At 42.5% G+C, this 22,164-nt stretch overlaps 1 protein-coding gene across 1 annotated transcript in view; it reads left to right on the top strand.

The window, feature by feature from the left end:
• LOC144717812 (contactin-associated protein-like 2) overlaps nt 1-22,164 on the top strand; it is a 191,865-nt gene that overhangs the window by 43,339 nt on the left and 126,362 nt on the right. The window lies entirely within an intron of this gene.

The following is a 22,164-nucleotide window of genomic DNA, read 5'->3' as shown; positions in this document are numbered from 1 at the left end:
GATTGCCTGCTCTGTCACCTCCACCACATCATGTCACTTTTGCTTTAGTTTTTTTTAGATGTGAGCTGAGGTTGAGTGTGGCCTCATCTTAATGCTTTTTCTAAAGTGTGCTATTATATAACGGATTATCCATAATACAGGTTTTTTTGGGGAAGATTGCGTAAATATATAAATGTTTGATCAAACCCGCCACCACCCAACACAGCCAATTAGTAAGGGTTGTCACGTAAACAGAACATGCCAATTTCTCACTTGTACAGCACACCGGTGTGTTGGAGAGCCAAGCCACAACATTTACAATCTGAGTACAACGTTTCACCAGTAATTACAACTAGCTTCATCAGGTGACAGTCAGATTTGTGGAGAAGTCCACCTGTTTCGTTCTTTATATAGAGGAGTAGAAGTGATGATAATACTTGTGCGCTCTTCTTGCGCAAAGTGGGGGGGGGGGATTAATGAATAAACGTACATTATGCTTGCGCATTATGCGAGCCATTCATCTTGTACTTCCTGTCCATGGTGTACTAAAATAGCCATACCAACAGTAATCTCTATTGAAGTATGGTGGCCTGTTTAGGCATACATTTAAACAATGTATTATTTGATGATTCGCTTCCAAGCAGCACTAAGTCGGTAGCTATCCGAATGATTAAAATTATTTTTATTTCTTTCAATTTCGATAGATTCTCTAATTAGTCTTGGCCAGTAGTAACTTCTTTTGCACAGAATTTCAACATTATCAAAATTAATTGAGTGTCCTTGTTGGCACGCGTGTTCTGCTATACCTGACAGTTGTATTTGGGAGTATTTAATATTTATTTGGTGGTCTTTTAGTCTCGTGCTGATCATTCGTCCTGTTTGTCCAACATAGCATTTGCCACATGTGCAATTAATCCGGTACACACCTTCTGTTAATAGCTTCCTTTGTACCAGGTATTAATTTCTGTATTTTATGTGCCGTGCCAAATCTGACTCGGATGTTTTGCTTTCCCAAAATTTGGCTAGTTTATCAGTTAATCCCACAATGTGCAATATTTTAATAGTTTTAATTACTTGAGCAATTTCAATGCTCGTGTTATTTTATTTATTTTTGGCATTCAATGCCCTGTTGATTTGTGCATCATTGTAACCATTCATTTGCAGCGCTTCTTTAACATGTTTAATTTCACTTCTCAGACTATCATCCACTGATGCTTTTTTAGCCCGATGAATGAGCGTCTTGATGAGAGCGGATTTCTGTGCGGGGTGATGGTGTGACTGCATTCAAATAGGTGTCAGTGTGCGTTTATTTTTGGTTAACGCTGTGTGTTATTTAATAATTTCGACCCAGTCCGAGCAGAATATCCAGAAATGGGAAAGTTCTGTCAGCTTCCACTTCCATGGTGAACTGTATGGATGGGTTTTGCGAGTTGAGATGATTTAGAAATTAGTGAAGTGTATCTTTTCCGTGTGGCCAGACCACCAATGTGTCATCCACATATCTAAACCAAGCAGAGGGTTTATGTGCTTGAAGCTATTGCTTTTGTTTCAAATCTTCCATGTACAAATTCGCTATCAGGAGACAAAGAAAAGCCCATAATGGCTTATGTACTTTTAATTGCTAATGTTATATTTAAGCTTAGTTTTTAATTGCATGCCTTCCATTTTACACATTGAAAAAAAGCTGTAACACAATTTTTGTTCCTGGGTAGTAGGTGTTATTTCCTTCAAGTTCAAGTGCATTTATTATGTATAGCCCTGTGAGCCATTCGGCTCTTGAATCGGGTGCAACCGCAACAAAAAACAAAAACATGCACAATAAAACATCTTAAAGTGACTGTGCAAACTGAAAATCCAGGACAAAAAACAGCAAAAATTTCAGGAAAAAGCACCGTACACTAATGCTGTGTGCAAAAATCCCAGTGGGATGCAAGTCAAACAACAACAACCACAAGACAACTTAGATTTAGGCCATCAGGCTAACTCTGTACTACAATAAACAAACATGGCCAAACCAAAAAATATTTCGAAATCACCAAAATAAAGCCATAAAAGCAATGTAACAGTGATCATAGGAACTGTGACCGAATTTTCACAATAAACGACATTAACAACATGTACCACCAAACTCTGCAGCCATAGCTGGCTGCATGAGTCACTCCACAACATCAGGAGCATCAGTCGGAGTATCAAATGTTTCCATGCACCTTTAAGATCAGCACACTAAATCAAAACACAGATAATACTTTCAGCGGTCATCCGGAGCAAAATATTTTACGTTATTTTAGGCCACTGACTAGCAGTGGCAGCTAGGGGTGTACAACTCCTCGAGAGCAGTTTTGAGTGAAGATCTCATAGGTAGTGATTAAAGTTGCAGTTTATTGGCAATAGCATTCCAGACCCTTGGGGCATCAATAGCAAAGACCCTTCCTCCAGTATTTGTATGGCAATAGGGATTGTGAAGCTGGTAAATGAGCGAAGATCTTAGGTAAAATTTGTTCTTTGAAACCGAGAGGAGATCTCGCAGGTAGTCTGCGGAATTTTTTGTAAGTACATTGTGAATAAATAAGATCTGGTGCACAAGCCGTCGAACATTAAGAGATGTTAAGTTTGACCCAATGTAGAGATCACAGTTGAATGCAAATCTTAAGGCCGAGTGATAAATTGAATCAAGCTTCTTCAGAACAGTACTTGGAGCTGATTTATACACGATATTACTGTAATCAAGTAGAGGCAGCATGGTAGATTTGATCAATTCCAAACGGAACATAGGGGAGAAGCAGTGCTTGTGTCGATACAGAAGACCAATTTTTTTGTCTTTTTACCAATATAATCAATGTGATCTTCAAAATTCAGTTTTGAATCAAGGATGACCCTAAGATACTTATAGATATTGACTTGCTCTATTTGATTATTATTTAAGGAATGTAATTGGGGGAAAATAACTTCCTGCTTTAGTCCTGGTGAGAAGCATAGCACCTTGGTTTTGGAGGTATTCAGGACTAGTTTAAGAGCAACTAGCTGATTTTGTAGTTTGTTGGAATCACCCTGGAGCTTAGCAATCATGTCATCTAGAGAGTGTCCAGTAGTAATCAGTATCATGTCATCTGCAAAAATATTTACCCTGGAATGATCCAGGTCAGTGCCCAAGTCATTGACATGATGAGAGAACAAGAGGGGGGCGAGGATGGAACCTTGTTATCTTAACACTGTTTGACCTCCAACCATCTGTGAATACAGTTTGGGTGCGAGAAAAGAGGTATTTTTTTACCATGTTACTGCGTTTTCGGAAAAACCGAGGCAACTTAGTTTACTAAGCAGGGTGTTGTGGTCTACCGTATCAAAAGCTTTGGACAAGTCAAGAAAAAGACAGGCACAGTACTGCTTATTATCAAGGCTACTGTAAATGTGATTCAGAGTCTAATGCAGCAGATGTGGTGCTGTATTTTTTTTCGGAACCCAGATTGTTTTAGATGTAATAGATTGTTGGCGGACAGGAAACTGCTAATTTGGTAGTTCAATAATTTTTCAAAAAAATTCATCAACGAGGACAAAATTGAGATAGGTCGGTAATTATTTGGATCATCTTTAGGGCCCCCTTTGTGAAGTGGACGAACATAGGAATGTTTCCATTCTAGAGGAACTGATGCTTCTTTGATGGACAGGTTGAAAATATAGGCTATAGGTTTGTATATTAGGTGACCAACGGTTAGTAGAGCAAAGACTGGAATACTATCTGCTCCGGTCAAGGAGGACCCTTTGAGGCAGGACAGTTGTTTCAGAACATTACTTTCGTGGATTGGCTGGAAACTAAATTCGTTTAATGTTTGGACAGGGGTGTAGGAATTTGCATGAGCAGGGGTAATTCCCAATACATTATCAAAAAGGTTACCAGCTTCAGAAAAATGAAGGTTAAAATTGTCAACTATTTTTTGGGGATCTGATAAATATTCCCCATTTCGGTTTAGCTCAACGGGCAGATTATCTGTTTTGGATGCCTTTTCGATACATTTTATTGTTTTCCAGAAAATCCTGGCATTTCCATGTGATTCCAGGAGAGTGGAGGAAATGTAGGCATTTTTTGCAACCGTATTATTTTGCCACATCTATTCCTTAAAATGTTGTATTCTAGCCAATCATTGACCAATTTACTTTTCTGAGCACATGCCCAAGCCTTGTCCCTAGTTTTCATGAGCTTAGTAATCATAGGATTAAACCATGGTGGGCGGTTGCCTTTAGTTTTAAATCTAACCAACGGAGCATGTTTGTTAAGAATTTGGAGAAACGTGTACCTGAAAGTCTCCCAAGCCGTAGTCAGGTTGGGGATATCACAGACCTTGTCAATATCCGAGTGAAGCACATCATTAGTAAATGCCTGAGTGCTGAAGTGTCTCATAGAGTGCTTCTCAACCAATATAGGGGGGGCTTTGGGTCTGGCTGATGATCTCACCCCAAAAATGAAGGAGTGATCAATAAGGTTATTACCCAGAACACCAGTCAGTGCGAAATTGTGAGGGGCATTTGTCAATAGGACGTCAAGCAGAGATGACTGCCCCAGATTTTTTAGGTTGGGACTTGTGGGGACATTTATTAATTGAAACAGGTTAAATTCATCTGCAAAATTTGTGGCCACGGCCGGCGGGTTTAGCCAATTCCAATTTAGATCACCCACTAAAACTATTTCACCTTTAGGGAGGCCCCCAAGAAGCTCTCTCAGTGCAGAAGCAGCTTCAACATCTTTCCCACTAGGCGGTCTATAGCAGCACACTACCAATATCTGTTGATTATTTGCGAGAGTACTTGTGAGAGCCAGACCTTAAAAGCAACATTTTTTAAACAAGGAGTGAGCTGGTGAACTTGCAATAGTATTACGAACATAGATGGCAATTCCACCTTCTTTAGATCCTCGGTAAAGCCAAAAGAGGTTGTAATTGTCCATCGTAATCTGCAAGTCATTTACGGCAGGAGTGAGAAATGTTTCTGATAGGCAAAAAATGTCCGGATCAAGATTTGCCACTTCTAGTTTTAGTTGACTTAATTTAATCATAGCTTATGCCTCAAAAGTACAGATAATGGCTTTTTTCCCCCACAAACTTTGCTTTTGAGACATAAGCAATTTGGAAATAACAATTACCACCCAGGAAGAACATTTGTTTTTGGTAGTGTACTTAATATAATAGATGTACCACACTTCTAATCAACTGTTGATTTGGCTGGGCATGCCTGTGGAGATATTCAGTCGTAATTAAATATGTCTGCAAGCTATTCCCACAGTGATAATGGAGGAAAATTTAATTGGAGATTTCACAAGGAAGAATTACATTCGGGAGCTTTTCAAGAGTTGTTTGTTATCAGAGATAATTATAGCAATCACACCATCATTTGGAGTTTATTGAAAGCATATGGCTATGGTGAGGCATACATATGGAGTGTCCTCCTTCCTCCCAGCATGTGTGTGCATGTGGTGTGCGGCGCTCACACTCAGTCGGAGACGAGGTAGTTGCAGAAGGCACCGTCTCTCTTTTTATTCTCCGTTCACACCAACTCCGACCTCTTCTCTCTCTTGACCATGCTGCCGTATGGCCCGGCCTCGACACAATTCTGTCCATGTTGCACCGACGGTGTCGACCGAGACAATCAACTACCGCCCGACCATGCAATGATCGGGCGAAGGCTGCAACGACATCGGGCTAAAACAGTGTCAGATGGTGAAAGTCTAAGTACGATTCAGTACAGTACATAAAATCCGTGATCGAATTCCATCTGTGAAGGATGTCATCCCTGACTTGCAATACCCTGGAGTCTATAAACTGAGTTGCAGCTGTGGTGACTGTTACATTGGGGAAACGAAACGTCATGTTTCTGATCTTGTCCGCGAGCACAAGTCAGATTTGAAACACAGCAAAATTGAGTCTTCCGCCGTTGCCGATCATTGCTACAACGCGGTGGGCTCTCATGAGATTGTTTTCTCCGAGACTAAGGTGCTCTGCAAACCCTCTGGCTACCATCAAAGGTTTGTACACGAAGCCATTCAGATATACAAACACAGACATAATTTCAACCGTGATGATGGGTACAAACTTAGTAATCATTGGAAAGATGTTATTAACCATGCAAAAAAGTTTAATTACACATTTTTGGACCATCTTATCTGACAGGCACTATTTTACTTTACCGAGTGTTAACATCCCTAACGTTTAACAGTACTCTCTTTATTGTTCAGCCAACACTGGTATAAACATTGGAATTTTCGTTCCTTTTCTATTATGTGCATCCACAGTGACTTGCGCACAAACACGTCGTTGACCACGACCACGAGTACCCCGTCCCTCTGTTAGCCCCCCCCTCCCGATACGTTCCATTCATTGGCTACCACATTCTGATAAGCCCCCCCCCTCCCCCCTTAACTGGTACTTAAGAGCTTACACCTTGAATCCCTCCCTCACTTGATGCAGCAAATCTGGCTGTGACGGTCCCACCTGATGACGGAGACTTGTGTTGCCTCCGAAACGTCGTGATTTTTATTGTTTTATTTTTTATTAATTTTTATTTCATTTTTTACCTACGTGACTTTACCGAAAGAACTAAGAGTATGTTAAAGAAGCACTAAGACTGAATGGCTACAATATTGCTCAAATTAACAGAGCATTGAATGCCAAACCAAGTTCGAACAGCAATACTGCAAATTATCTCGTGTTTTGCAAAAGCAAAACATTAAAGTAAGATTTGGTACGGTGCGCAAAATAAAATAAAATAGTATCTTGTACTAAAGATGAATTACCTCATCTTCTTGGTTCTTTCGGTAAAGTCACGTAGAAGGGAAGTAATAAAATAATAAAAATAAAACATAATAAAACAATTTTCACGATGTTTCGGCCACAACGCAAGCAGCCGTCCTCAGGTGAAAACCAGGTCTGTCGAGGCGACAGCGTCTGAATTCTGAATTCTGAATTGTGGCCGAAACGTCGTGAGAATTGTTTTATTATGTTTTATTTTTATTATTTTATTACTTCCCTTCTACGTGACTTTACCGAAAGAACCAAGAAGATGAATCCCTGCAGTCACGAAAGCTTTAAATCGAAAATGAATTACCTAAGTTATCAACAGAAGGTGTGTATCGGATACATTTATTATGCTGTAAATCAGTGGTGGCTCCTGCAAAATCTCTCAGGGGGTGCAAATGTCTGGATGATTTATAAGGATAAGGTCCACCCATGCAAAGGATAAATTAACAGCTTAAGCATGTAAAGGCAACTTCACTTCTTTAATATTAATGAAAAATAAAGTGACTCTTACAATACATCTTGTTTGTTTCTATACTCACTATTAATACAATCCACTCAAGTTTCTTTTATTAAAGATTCCACTAGGTGGCGACAAATAAAATTGTTGACTGAAACGTGCTTACGTATGATGACGTAAGCACGTTAGTGCGAGCCCTCCCGGAAGCCATAGAGAATGCATTGCAGCGCCCCCCGTTCGAAAAAAAACATCTTTGAATGTAAGTCTATGGGAACACTCTGGGCGATTCTCAGCCAGAGTGAAATCGCCCAAAAAGAGGCGGTACTCCACAGAACGTGACATGACGCTGATTGGACTATATCCAGAGGCACAGTGACGGCTAGCGTGACTCTGTGGTTGAATGACATTGGTGGTGCGTCGCCCAATCGCGCTAATGAAGAAACCGCCCCTGCAGTAAATGCTATATTGGACAGACATTAGCGTAAGACTAAAATAACACCAATGAAATATTAAATACTCTCAAACACAACTATCGGTAGTTGCAGAACATGCTTGCCAACAAGTACACTCAATTGATTTTGATAACGTTGAAGTGTTATGTAAAACGAATTATTACTGGCCAAGACGAATTACAGAATCCATTGAAATTGAGAGACATACAAATAATTGTAACCTCTCTGACAGCGACAGGTTTAGTGCGGCCTGGAAGTGTGTTATTAAGTAATACACATTACAATTACAATTCCTCATAGGGGACACCTACTAATTAATTGATTACTAATCTTGTATATAATTATAATACCTCACTCCACATCTCCTCTGCCTCTGATATATGCACCTGATTGGGTTCAGTGATGACGTCGTCCTGCTCTATTTAAGACCGGAAGTAGGTGGATGGCTTCACTATTCTGGCAAATCGCCCGATGATGCTGGATGTAACTACCAGCGAAACATCTTACTCAGATTGTAAATGGTGTGGATTCACTCTTCAACACACCGGTGGGCTGAAGTAGTAACTATTTGGTGTTTGTTTACGTGACAAATCCCTTACTGATTGGCCATGTCGGGTGGTGAGGGTTTCAACGCATTTATACTTACGCAATCTAACCCAAAAACCTTTATTATGAATAATATTGGTCGCGAAAGCCTACGTGTTATACTGATTAGTTGATTCTTGCACTCGTGATGCATGAAATAATTCATGTAGGCGAAAATATACAGCTTTCATCTTGTGTACATTTTATTTAAAAATATTCCTCCGGGTCATCGGTTGAAGCAAACTAGACCGAACAAACAAGGCAGTAATGGCGAGGCACAAATGAGAAAAAATATAAATATGGCATTTCATAATTTCCAATGGCACTCTCACATTTTTTTGTAATGTTCATTTTTTGCACAGGTTATATGGTCCAGAAACCATGTTCACCACGGGTATATGTGGTTAATGCAGCCATGATTCCTTGTAAAAGGTTTCAGTTTGGTGTTTTAACATCTTAATACCAAAAAGGTAAAAGCTATTCTTATATTTTTATACCGGCAAGTGAGGTCCCATGAAGAAACATTTAGCCTGAAATGTTCAACACATCAAATCGTTGTTTAAATATTCACAGCATTGAGGTGATTCCTGGGAATTTCAGTGTGAGGGTATGGAGCCACTGTGCAGAAGGCATGTAGTGTACATTTTAAACATCCATCGCAAAAGTAAAATATGTTTTGGATAATTGTGGCACATTAGGAATGGACCACTCTTTTAATAAGTCCTTATGTGCTGTGCAGTACATCAATCCACGTGTGTACACCAGCATGTGATGACTGAGTTGGGCCTGTGGGGGGGCTGGCAGGGTTAATGATTAACCGGACTTGTACAGAAGTCACGTGGTTAATGGCGACTCGGTGAAGATTGCTGTGTGTGACACACGTGCTGTTGCATTCTACAGGTAAAGGACCCAAAGGTTGTTTTTGATCGTTATAGAAATGTTCTATACCTGTCTAGACTTGTGCAAGCTTGGCTTTGAATTGTTAGTTTGTGATATATTCGATTGGAGGGGTTTTAGCACTGTGCATTGTAAAGGATGACGTACTATAGCTAATACTTGTAATTCTTAATTATCTAACCCTAATACTGTTTATTCTATAACCATGCCTATGCACCCAGAGTATGACTACTTGCAATGCTATTGAGAATAGAACACATGTAAATTAGTAAGTTGTACAATGGTGACAAATACAGTACGTATACTGTACACATACAGTACAGATATTGGGTGTAAGATACCGATATAAGTGGATGGTATAGATAGACATACAGCTTAGGATTAAAGTAATATTCGAATAGTGAAGTGCAAATGTTATTGTTAAATACAAATATGGTTTATCAGTAGTTCAAATTCAAGTTCATTTCAAGTTCATGTATTAGGTATAGCCCTGTGAGCCATTCGGCTCTTGAATCGGGTGCAACCGCAACAAACAAAAACACGAACAAAAAACATCTTAAAGTGAATATGTGACTAAGTGCAAACAAAAAATCCAAGAAAGACAGCAAAATATTGCAGAAAAAAAATCACCGTACACCAACGCTGTGTGCAAAAATCCCAGTGGGATGCAAGTCAAACAACCAACAACAACCACAAGACAACTTAGATTACGGCCATCAGTCTAACTCTGTACTACAACAAACAAACATGGCTAATACTCTTAGTTCTTTCGGTAAAGTCACGTAGGTAAAATTAATAAAAATAAAACAATAAAAATCACGACGTTTCGGAGGCAACACAAGCTTCCGTCTTCAGGTGAAACCGTCACAGCAAAATATCTGTACCTTATATAGTGGTTAAGGGGGGAGGAGCCAGGAAGGGCAGCGGGGGAGGGGGAGTTGTGAAGTGGTCAATTACTGCTTTTGTTATACTGCTGGGTGGGTAAATGAATTATATACGATTAATAGGCCGTAAGGTGAACTAGGAAAAAGTGGCTAGAAAATGATTTTCGTTCCCACACCTGGGAACTACTTTTTAAATGAATTTTTTCATAGACAAAACCATTTTCGACTTTATGTTAAAAGGTCTCCGCAAAATACCCTGCAGTTTTTTTTCAAAATCCATAAATGTATATAATTGTGAATTGGAAAAAACGAAAATCTTATGCTGCTGGTTTTGTTTGTAACTTTATTTATATACATTTTAGCAACACCAAATATCTCTCAAACTGACACTTATACATGTACCTAAACACTTGAGACAGGTTTTGGTGCATTATATACTCAAGTGTGAATGTAGACCATGAAATATGGCAAATTTGTAGAAAATATGCTTCAACTTCACGGATTGGCACTAAGCAAAATTAAACATAAACATTTTAAATTTAGCAAAACTGTGATGTTTTGTACATCAAAATTTTCAGTAGGTACTGTGTAATCACAGAAAGATACAAATATAAGCACACTTTGGCCCAAGTTGGCTGAAATGACTCGAAATGCTACACTGTCCCCTTGTTTTGGAATGCTGCCAAAAAAATACAATTCTACCACAGATTCTTTACAGCTCAAAATCACCTTAAATTATAGCACAGCGCATATTTACTCATCAGTATCATCCCTATCACTATCAGAGCCATCATCCCATGTAGGTCTTTCTTCTGTTTCCTGTGAAACATTTGCACAATTTTGGCACCGACATAAATCAGTACAAGACAGTCTTGCAGACATACAGGAACATCTTCCAGTCTCACATTTGCTATCCATTGCCAACGGGTGAAGGGGCACACATTATACCTTTTCAGAGAATGTCTCATTATGGCTGCTTGGTAGTTTGCCCTTTTGCATTGTTGGTACAGGGCGTCACTTGTAAGGGGCATGGATAGTTCTGGAAAAGCTGACGATGCCATACAGAATGATTTGTATCTTGCATCGTTCACATTTTCGGCAGATGACTGGCCAAACAGGTGGCACACATATGTGCAAAGTAGCTCAAAGGTAGACTGTCTAGGTTAAAACTGCGACCCAGATTTGTAAAAGCAGTCAGATATTCCTCTTTCTCAAAAGCAACAGAAAATGCCTTTCTTTTGCCTTTGCCATAAAAGGCACTTGTAGAGTCAGAACTTGAGAAGGTATGGATCCCAATAAGTGCCAAACAGACACTTGTGCCAAGAGCTGACGACACCTTAGTTAAGTCAGTGAGCCTTGTTTTGTTGCCAACCCCCGTGAAAAAATACAACCTACATGGTAAATTTGGCTGCAGACTTAAAGCAATCACTGCCACATCAGTATCAGGGCTCTTGATGACTACAGTTTGATGTTCCTGTGCAGCATGTTGTGCATGTAAAAACACTCTGGTGTCACATTCCTCATGATCACATGTCAGATCTTCAACAGCACTGAGAGTATGTAAACCCACCATTACAGTCACGCAGTGACACAGGTCTCCATGTGCTATGTACAAGCTTTCCCACAGTGGTAAGATCAGCCTCTTACCACACAACATAGAGGAATTCTGCCAGTGCTTCTTTGTTTGTTCCATCTGTCTTATGATCCCGTCCATAAATTTTCACCAGTTGTGTACCACCACCAGCTCTACGTGACCGTTCTAGGTTTTTAATACTCATTTTTGGATACTGGTCAATCACAAAGTCTATCCGTGTACAGTTGTGTTTCAGACCAAGTTTGACTATGTACTGCAGTATGGTCTCTGCAAGCTCTCCAAAGGTACTTGGTATTGACCGAATGGCTTGAATGACTGCCATGCCATCAAAGAGAATAGCTCCATCTGTCGGAACTTTGTCAACTAAACAGTCTCCACCTTTGGTTTACAATAAATCCATAAGAGCTGATTTGTTTGTTTTAGCAAGTGAACCATCAACACTGCCTAAAGGATATGACACAGTTCCCAAGGAGTAAGACAGAATTTCTCGCAGGTCAATTTTTCTACTTTGACCTATGACGAGTAATCTGGAGAATAGTTTCTTGTCGGTATGTAGAATCACTTCCTTGCCTGCTGCAGATTTCTTCTTTGTCTTTGCTTGGTCACTAAAGGTCTTCAGTTTTTGTGTTTTGATGGGAGCAAATATGTCAACTGATGGTGATAACAGTCTTTGGTCCATAAACTCTTTGACAGCATTTTCCCCCTTTTCCGGAGCTGCGAGCAAATTCCACATGATTTCTTCAGCTGCTACTGTCCCAGAGCTAAGACACACAATGCCATCTTGGTGTGTGTCAAAAGGATTCAGCATAGAATCTAGGGTGGAAATTATTCTGGACAGCACACGAGCTTGGAGCATTCAGACTCTATCGCCTCGACAGACCTGGTTTTCACCTGAGGACGGCTGCTTGCGTTGTGGCCGAAACGTCGTGAGAATTATTTTATTGTTTTATTTTTATTATTTTATTACTTCCCTTCTACGTGACTTTACCGAAATAACCAAGAAGATGAATCCCTGCAGTCACGAAAGCTTTAAATCGAAAATTAACTGTGTTAAGAGTTAAACAATATTGAGTGTTCTGGCTGTAGCTGTATGCAAAACAATGCAAATCTGTCTCTGACTGTAAAATAAACATTACATAAATTATGTAATTGTAATTGAAAGTTTGCCATGGTACCCAGCATAAGGGAATACAAGTTCAAACGTGTGTATGTGTGTGTTTTGTTTTTACCTATGTGCTGACGTTTCTGCCTGTGAAAGATGGTCCTTCTGGCGTTTGCCTCCCACAGTAATGTACTTGTCCGTTTTCTTACAAATTATGCACAAGGCAGAAAGCACAGGACCAGCACAAGCTACTGGCAGGCCGGTCCTGGACCTAAGTTTTTTTGCGGGACAATCAACTGCAGCGATACTAACGTTACTACCCGATGGCACAGACTGGCCTTGATCTTGAGCTTCAGGACGCTGTGTGGCCCGTTTCTCGGCCGCATCCAAGCGCTTTTTGTCAATGAAACGCCTGTAGCAAGTGGAGTGAAACCCAGCGTCTTCGGGAACATTGTCAAACTCGATTTCTAGACAATTTGTATGTTTCTGCTATTCTCCGATTCTCACCTTGCAAAAAAAGCCACCTTTTGACGCAGTTTCTGAATGTATCCCACCGTGTCCATGTAAAATCCTTTGTTTCTTCTTTCTTTATGTATGTGAGATGCATGTAGCATTGTTTAAAATACTTTTTACGGACTTTTGAAGGAGGTCTGGCCGTAATTTCCTCCTTTTCACTACTCGACATTGACAACAAGGGCGCAGACATCTTGGACTAATGTTTACCTCTCGTCCCAAAAAAGCAGCCACCTTATTGGTCTAGCGGGAAGCACGTGACGCAAAGCCTCATCACTAATGATCAAAATATTATTACGCGAGGAAAGAAATATTGCCGACTTTAAACAATAATAAAAAATAGACTGCAGGATTAGACATGGAGAACTTTTATTTTCACGGCCAACAGCAATAGATCTTTTTATTAGAATGAAAAGAATTTAGTGCCCCATATATGGGAACGGGATTAAACGTAAAACGTCTTCTTCTTAGGTTTTTTCGGTAAAGTCACGTAGAAAGTAAAATAAAATAAAAACAAAAATCACGACGTTTCGGAGGCAACACAAGTCTCCGTCATCAGGTGGGACCGTCACAGCCAGATTAGCTGTATCAAGTGAGGCAATGATTCAAGATGTAATCCCTTAAAAGCGAGTTGAGGGGGGAGGCAGAGGGAGGGGGGAGCTCATCAGACTATGGTAGCCAATGAAAGGAACGTATCGGGAGGGAGGGGGGGCGAGGCCAAAAGGGTGGGCGATGGACGTGGAAGCGCTTGTGCGCAAGCGGCCAATTACTGCACACGCCAACACAATGGAGCGATTGTGCGCAAGCGGCCAGCCACTGCACCCGCCAACACAATGGGCAGAGAGGAGGAGGGGAGGTCTAATACACATGATAGACAAAAGAACGAAAATGATGATGGGTACAAACTTAGGGGGAGCTCATCAGACTATGGTAGCCAATGAATGGAACGTATCGGGAGGGAGGGGGGGGCGGGGGGGGGGCGAGGCCAAAAGGGTGGGCGACGGACGTGGAAGCGCTTGTGCGCAAGCGGCCAATTACTGCACACGCCAACACAATGGAGAGAGAGGGGGAGGGGGGGTCTGATACACATGATAGACAAAATAACGAAAATGCCCATGTTTATACCAATGCTGGCTGAACAATGAAGAGAGTACTGTTAAAATAACTGGGGATGTTAACACTCGGTAAAGTACAGTAAAATAGTGCCTGTCAGATAAGATGGTCCAAAAAATTTGTGATTAAGTCTTTTTTGCGTGGTTGATAACATCTTTCCAATGATTACTAAGTTTGTACCCATCATCACGGTTGAAATTATGTCTGTGTTTGTATATTTGTATGGCTTCGTGTACAAACCTTTGATGGTAGCCGGGAGGTTTGCAGAGAACCTTGGTCTCGGAAAAGACAATTTCATGAGAGCCCACCGAGTTGTAGCAATGATCGGCCACGGCAGAAGAATCAGTTCTGCCGTGTTTCAGATCTGACTTGTGCTCGCGGACACGATCAGAAACATGACGTTTCGTTTCTCCAATGTAGCAATCACCACAAATGCAACTCAATTTGTAGACTCCAGGATACTGTAAGTCAGGAACGACATCCTTCACAGATGGAATCAGATCACGGATTTTATGCACTGTACTGAATCGGACTTGGATCTTATGTTTGTTTAGAATTTTGGAGATCTTTTTGGTCACGCCAGCTATGTATGGTAACGTGATGGTTTTGGTCGGAGTTTCATGTGGCTGTTTCTGTGTGGTGGGAGAGACAGCTTGGCGGATAGTACGGTCAGAGTATCCGTTCATCCTGAGGGCCCGATGTACATGTCTTAATTCACCGGTCAGGTGGTGTTTGTCAGAAATGCCATGTGCTCTGTGGTATAGCGTTTTGATGAGAGAGTTCTTTTGAGATGGGTGGTGGTGGGAATCCGGTTTCAAGTAGGAGTCTGTGTGGGTGGCTTTTCTGTAGACAGAATGTCCCAAGGAACCGTCAGGACTCCTCTCAAACAGAATATCCAAGAATGGTAGTTTACCGTCTTTCTCCACTTCCATGGTGAATCTGATGGATGGGTGTCTAGAATTGATGTGGTCCAAGAAGTGGTTCAATGCTGGGAGGCCATGTGGCCAGATGACGAAAGTGTCATCCACATATCTCTTCCACAGGGAAGGACGCAGGGTGGATGTCTGGATGGCGTCTGATTCAAACTTTTCCATGAATATGTTGGCTATAACTGGTGACAAAGGGGAGCCCATAGGGGTACCCTCATTCTGTTTGTAGAAGGTGCCATTCCAGGTAAAATAGGTGTTGGTGAGGCAATGCCTAACCAGCGCAGGTGCATCAGAATTCAATCCATGTTGGACTAAGTCCTCAATTATTGTTAGGGTGTCCGGTACTGGGACTTTGGTAAACAAAGATACTACATCAAAGCTGACGAGGATGTCATCAGGAGATAGTACCATGTCCTTAACCATAGAGACTAATTGGGTTGAGTTGAGTACTGCTGAAGAGGTCTTGCCATCACGTTACCATACATAGCTGGCGTGACCAAAAAGATCTCCAAAATTCTAAACAAACATAAGATCCAAGTCCGATTCAGTACAGTGCATAAAATTTGTGATCTGATTCCATCTGTGAAGGATGTCGTTCCTGACTTACAGTATCCTGGAGTCTACAAATTGAGTTGCATTTGTGGTGATTGCTACATTGGAGAAACGAAACGTCATGTTTCTGATCGTGTCCGCGAGCACAAGTCAGATCTGAAACACGGCAGAACTGATTCTTCTGCCGTGGCCGATCATTGCTACAACTCGGTGGGCTCTCATGAAATTGTCTTTTCCGAGACCAAGGTTCTCTGCAAACCTCCCGGCTACCATCAAAGGTTTGTACACGAAGCCATACAAATATACAAACACAGACATAATTTCAACCGTGATGATGGGTACAAACTTAGTAATCATTGGAAATATGTTATCAACCACGCAAAAAAGACTTAATCACAAATTTTTTGGACCATCTTATCTGACAGGCACTATTTTACTGTACTTTACCGAGTGTTAACATCCCCAGTTATTTTAACAGTACTCTCTTCATTGTTCAGCCAGCATTGGTATAAACATGGGCATTTTCGTTCTTTTGTCTATCATGTGTATCAGACCCCCCCTCCCCCTCTCTCTCCATTGTGTTGGCGTGTGCAGTAATTGGCCGCTTGCGCACAAGCGCTTCCACGTCCGTCGCCCACCCTTTTGGCCTCGCCCCCCCCCCGCCCCCCCCCTCCCTCCCGATACGTTCCATTCATTGGCTACCATAGTCTGATGAGCTCCCCCTAAGTTTGTACCCATCATCATTTTCGTTCTTTTGTCTATCATGTGTATTAGACCTCCCCTCCTCCTCTCTGCCCATTGTGTTGGCAGGTGCAGTGGCTGGCCGCTTGCGCACAATCGCTCCATTGTGTTGGCGTGTGCAGTAATTGGCCGCTTGCGCACAAGCGCTTCCACGTCCATCGCCCACCCTTTTGGCCTCGCCCCCCCTCCCTCCCGATACGTTCCTTTCATTGGCTACCATAGTCTGATGAGCTCCCCCCTCCCTCTGCCTCCCCCCTCAACTCGCTTTTAAGGGATTACATCTTGAATCATTGCCTCACTTGATACAGCTAATCTGGCTGTGACGGTCCCACCTGATGACGGAGACTTGTGTTGCCTCCGAAACGTCGTGATTTTTGTTTTTATTTTATTTTACTTTCTACGTGACTTGACCGAAAAAACCTAAGAAGATGATTCCTTGCAGTCACGAAAGCTTCAAATCTAGAAGTAAAACGTCTTCACCTTACGGCCTATAAGCCGCTCTTTGTTATGCTGTTTATGCGCAAGTCACTGTGGCATGAATGGACTCGTGGTCAGGGACGTGTTGCGCAAGTAACTGTGGATGTACATAATAGAAAAGGGGCGGAAATGCCCATGTTTATACCAGTGTTGGCTGACAATAAAGAGTACTGTTAAACGTTAGGGATGTTAACACTCGGTGAAGTAAAATAGTGCCCGTCAGATAAGATGGTCCAAAAATGTGTAATTAAATCTTTTTTGCATGGTTGATAACATCTTTCCAATGATTACTAAGTTTGTACCCATCATCACGGTTGAAATTATGTCTGTGTTTGTATATCTGAATGGCTTCGTGTACAAACCTTTGATGGTAGCCAGATGGTAGCCGTCTCATTCTCCAAAAAATGCTGAGTTGACATTCAATGATGAATTCAACTTGTATGATTATAATTGCGAGTTAAACATTCTAATCATAGTGCCACCCAGCTAGATATTAAATTGGCATAGCTAGATCCTAACCTATTTTGCAAACACAAAATACATAAACAAAAATAACTTAAATTTACATTAAATATAATGGTTGTCGGCACAGGCGCAAAAATAAATGTTAATTGAGCAGGAACTGCCTTAAATATTTAAGTTAATCATGACACGAGCATCTGCATCAATGACAGATTATTCCTTCAGAATGAGAGAACAAGAGCCTTCCTACCTTTGAAGTTTGCAATGTTGCTAGATTATAAGTGACTTTCAGCCACCTTGGGAGTACACAAAACGTTTAAGAAGTGACTGTCGCTCACAAGTGTTTTGCACAAACAACACATCACTGCAGCTGTATGTGCATGTCTAGGTAGTCTACACGTCATGACACGCTACAAGCTGCATCACGCTAATGCGAAATAAGAAGCAGCTCTACTGGCTGGTAATTAGCAGCTTGTTGTCCATACATTTTCAATATTTTTGGAGGGGGAGGGGAAATGCATGACGTAAACTAATTCAGGGTAAGCACTTGTCCAGACAAGTTATTTTACAAACACAGCACTCCTCTAAATAATCCCAGGGAACGGGGAGCATTCGATAGGAATTCTGATTACATGCACACACACATATTGTACTGCATTGGGAGAACCAAAATCTCCATGTTGCATCTGTGTTAGGAATTGAAGGGACGTCGAGAACCTTTACTAAGACACTAAGGGAATTAATTACGTGAATTTAAATTTGAATGTTACATAATCCTGTTTCTTCTTGAAAATATTGTATTTTTCATAATCTGTGAAGAGATCGTATGAAGTGATAATTGCTTTGGATAGAAAATACATTGAAATAATGAAATTACTATATCACTAGTGTGCGAAATTGTCTTCCAATTGATTGTTAAAATAATACGATATGCAAAATGTCATTATGTTGCACATTCGAAATGAAGGACGTTGGGCAAGTGCTCCAAATCTAGGGTAAACACATTTATTGTGGTTAATCTTTAAAATGCAACAGCACGTGTGTCACACAGCAATCTTCACCGAGTCGCCATTAACCACGTGACTAGTGTACACGTCCGGTTAATCATTAACAGTTTTCTCTTAAACCCACTTCTACTACCTCGGGTTTTCCGAAAACACAGTAAAATGGTTAAAAAATTACCTCTTTTCTCGCACCCAAACTGTATTCACAGATGGTTGGAGGTCAAACAGTGTTAAGATAACAAAAGGGGTTCCACAGGATTCCATTCTCGGCCCCCTCTTGTTCTCTCTTTATGTAAATGACTTGGGCACTGAACTGGATTATTCCAGGGTAAATCTTTTTGCAGATGACACGGTACTGATAACTGCTGGCCGCTCTCCGGATGACATGATTGCTAAGCTCCAGAGTGACTTCAACAAGCTACAACATCAGCTAGTTGCTCTTAAACTAGTCCTAAATCTTGCCAAAACCAAGGTGCTATGCTTCTCACCAGGACTAAAGCGGGAAGTTATTTTCCCCCAAATACATTCCTTAAATAATGATCAAATAGAGCAAGTCAAGATCTATAAGTCTCTTGGGGTCATCCTGGATTCAAAACTACATTTTGAAGATCACATTGATTATATTGGGAAAAAGATAAAAATTGAAATTGGTTTTCTATATCGACACAAGCACTGCTTCCCCCCTATGTTCCGTTTGGAATTGATAAAAGCTACCATACTGCCTCTACTTGATTACTGTGACATTGTGTATAAATCAGCCCCAAGTACTGTACTGAAGAAGCTTGACTCAATGTATCACTCGGCCTTAAGATTTGCATTAAACTGCCCATATAGGACTCACCACTGTGATCTCTACATTAGGTCAAACTTAACATCTCTGAATGTTCGACGGCTTGTGCACCAGATCTTATTTATTCATGATGTACTTGCAAAAAAATCCGCAGATTACCTGCTGGATCTCCTCTCTGTTTCAAAGAACAAATTTTACCTAAGGTCTACACTCATTTACCAGCTTCATATTCCCTATTGCCATACATATACTGGAGGAAGGGTCTTTGCTATTGATGCCCAGGGTCTGGAATGCTGTTGCCAATAAATTTAGACTTGAGTCACTACCTATGAGATCTTCACTCAAAACTGCTCTAGAGGAGTTGTACACCCCTAGCTGCCAGTGCTATTCAGTGGCCTAAAATAAAATGTTTCGCTCCAGATGATCGCTACAAAGTGTGACCTGTGTTTTGATTTAGTGTGCTGATCTTAAAGGTGCATTGAAAAATTATAATACTCTGATTGATGCTCCTGCTGTTGTGGAATGACTCATGCAGCCAGCTATGGCTGCAGGGTTTTGGTAGTACATGTTGTTTATGGCATTTATTGTGAAAATTCCGTCACAGTTCCTATGATCACTGTTTCATTGCTTTCATGGCTTTATTTTGGTGATTTCGAAAAGTGTATTGGTTTAGCCATGTTTAGATTTGAAGCTTTCGTGACTGCAAGGATTCATACTCTTTACATCCCACTTTGTGGGATGTAAATGGTGGCTGTCTTTTAGCTCTAGAGACTGGTATTCGCGATTGTCTTCATCACTAACGCACGTCCGGCAATGGAAATATGGACTGCGGCCTCTGCTCGTTTGAGCAGAGGTTCACTGATTTGTTTAACACTATTGACTTCATAAGGAAAAGGCTTCCTCTCATTTATTTTTTATTTTTTTGGCAAGGGCCAAATGACCGTTTTTAGATAGATCTTGGATAAAATCCAATGTTGCTGGTAATAAATCTGAATTTGATTACGCCAGGTCATGTGATGTTGAAAGCATTATTATGCTTTAATTTTTTAATTTTTGTATATGCCAATGGAAAAACAAAACGCAGATATATTGTATGAGAATCACCCACTTATTTGCATATATATATGTAATGCGAGCGTAAATGGGGTTGTTGCTGGGCTCGGTTCCAATCACACGGCCGGGGGTATTGGTGGGCGGAGCCTGCTCTGCGGGGCGCGTGGGAGGGGCCACCGTACACCTCGGCTCCAATGGGGGGCGAAGTGAATGGGGGTGGAGCCAGCGGGAGAGAGAGAGATAGTACGGGAAGGCCGGATCTGAGGATCCGGAGGAGTCAGGGTCACGTGGGGGGGATGTATATAAGTGGGAGCCCGGAAGAGATCGGGGCAGTTGGGGAATCTAAGAGGCTGAGCCACGTTGGGTGGTGAGAGGCATCCGCGCCATCGGCCACGTGGCCGAAGGACCTCTGCATGCCGTCGTCCAGCGGTGTGCGGAGTGCGGGAATAGGGGAGTTAACGGGGGAGTGTGCGGGCAAGAGAGGGAGAGAGCGTACGCGGGGCGCACGCAAGACAGGACTGGTCCGGGAGAGGGAGAGAGAGCGTACGCGGGGCACACGTGAGACAGGACTGGTCCGGGAGAGAGAGAGAGCGTGCGCGGGGCGCACGCGAGACAGCACTGGTCCGAGGAAGAGGCCAGTGGGGGTGCGGAGAAGAACCTAAATAAAAGACGAACGGAGACCAGCATCGCCTGACAGAGTCATTTATTACATTGGAGTCAGAAGCGGAACGAGATGTCTAAACATCTCAAGAAGAAGAATATACCTGCACCATCTTCAGAAGACGAAGAGGATCTTCCTCCGGCGGTAGCAGTCCCGACCATGGAAGGCGTGGGCGAAGTGGCGGCGAGCGACACGCCAGGAGTACAAGATGTCGTCGGGGCGGCCGGGCTGTCTGCATCGACGGGCGTCGAGGACAGCTGGCAACACGTGGCAGTCCAGCTTGATTCGCTGCGGGCCATTCTGCTGCATTTAGTTACCCTGGTGGTGCCAGCGACGATGCCGGATCGGTCAAGCGGCGAGCCTGCAAGCGGTGAGCTTTCGAGTGGGGCCGAGCCATCCACCATTGGGGCCTGTGCGACGCTTCCCGCCCTCTCCGACATGCGGCAGGACGCCGCCATCTTGGGTGTGGTCGCAGATGAACGGCGGGAAGCCACCATCGTGTCGCCGCCGCGGCGGGAAGCCGCCATCTTGTCGCTGCCATGGCGGGAAGACACCATCTTGTCGCCACCGGAGGGAACACCTGCATCGGAAGACAGCAGAATTCTCAATTGGAGGAGATTGGAGCGCATTTGCGTGGGGGTTTGAGTTGGCCGTCCGATCCGCCAAGTGGACGGATGCGGAGGCCTTGGAGGTTCTGCCGACGCTCCTGGATGACAAGTCTTTGAAATTCTTCCGCTCCATCAAGGCCGCGAAGAAAGCAACGCTGAAAGGGGCGTTCGAAGAGATGGCGGAAGCGTACGAGCCTCTGGACGACGCACACTGCAGATTCGTCCAGAGGAAACGGGCACCCGAGGAGTCGCCTGTGGCTTTCCGGGGCGCTGTGCTTGAGCTGGCCATGGCCGCGTATCCAGAGACAGAGTCCGACTTGTTGGAGCCCTTGATACTGGGTAAGATGTTGGAGCTGTCCAAGGACTTGGGCATTCCGATGCCGATATGCGGCCATGAGCAGCTGACCTCCCGGATGGCAGCCAAGTGCCTCAACGCGCAGTTCAACTTGCGCCTGGACGGGGAGCCCGACCATGGAGGGAGGCGCCACCGGGTGGACTCCGTCAAAGGCCGTCTTCGTGCTGGACG

This window comes from Lampetra planeri, chromosome 1 (genome assembly GCF_965212315.1).
Source record: "Lampetra planeri chromosome 1, kcLamPlan1.2.h2, whole genome shotgun sequence".
NCBI lineage: Eukaryota > Metazoa > Chordata > Hyperoartia > Petromyzontiformes > Petromyzontidae > Lampetra > Lampetra planeri.
This window is presented reverse-complemented; position numbering and strand designations above follow the sequence as displayed.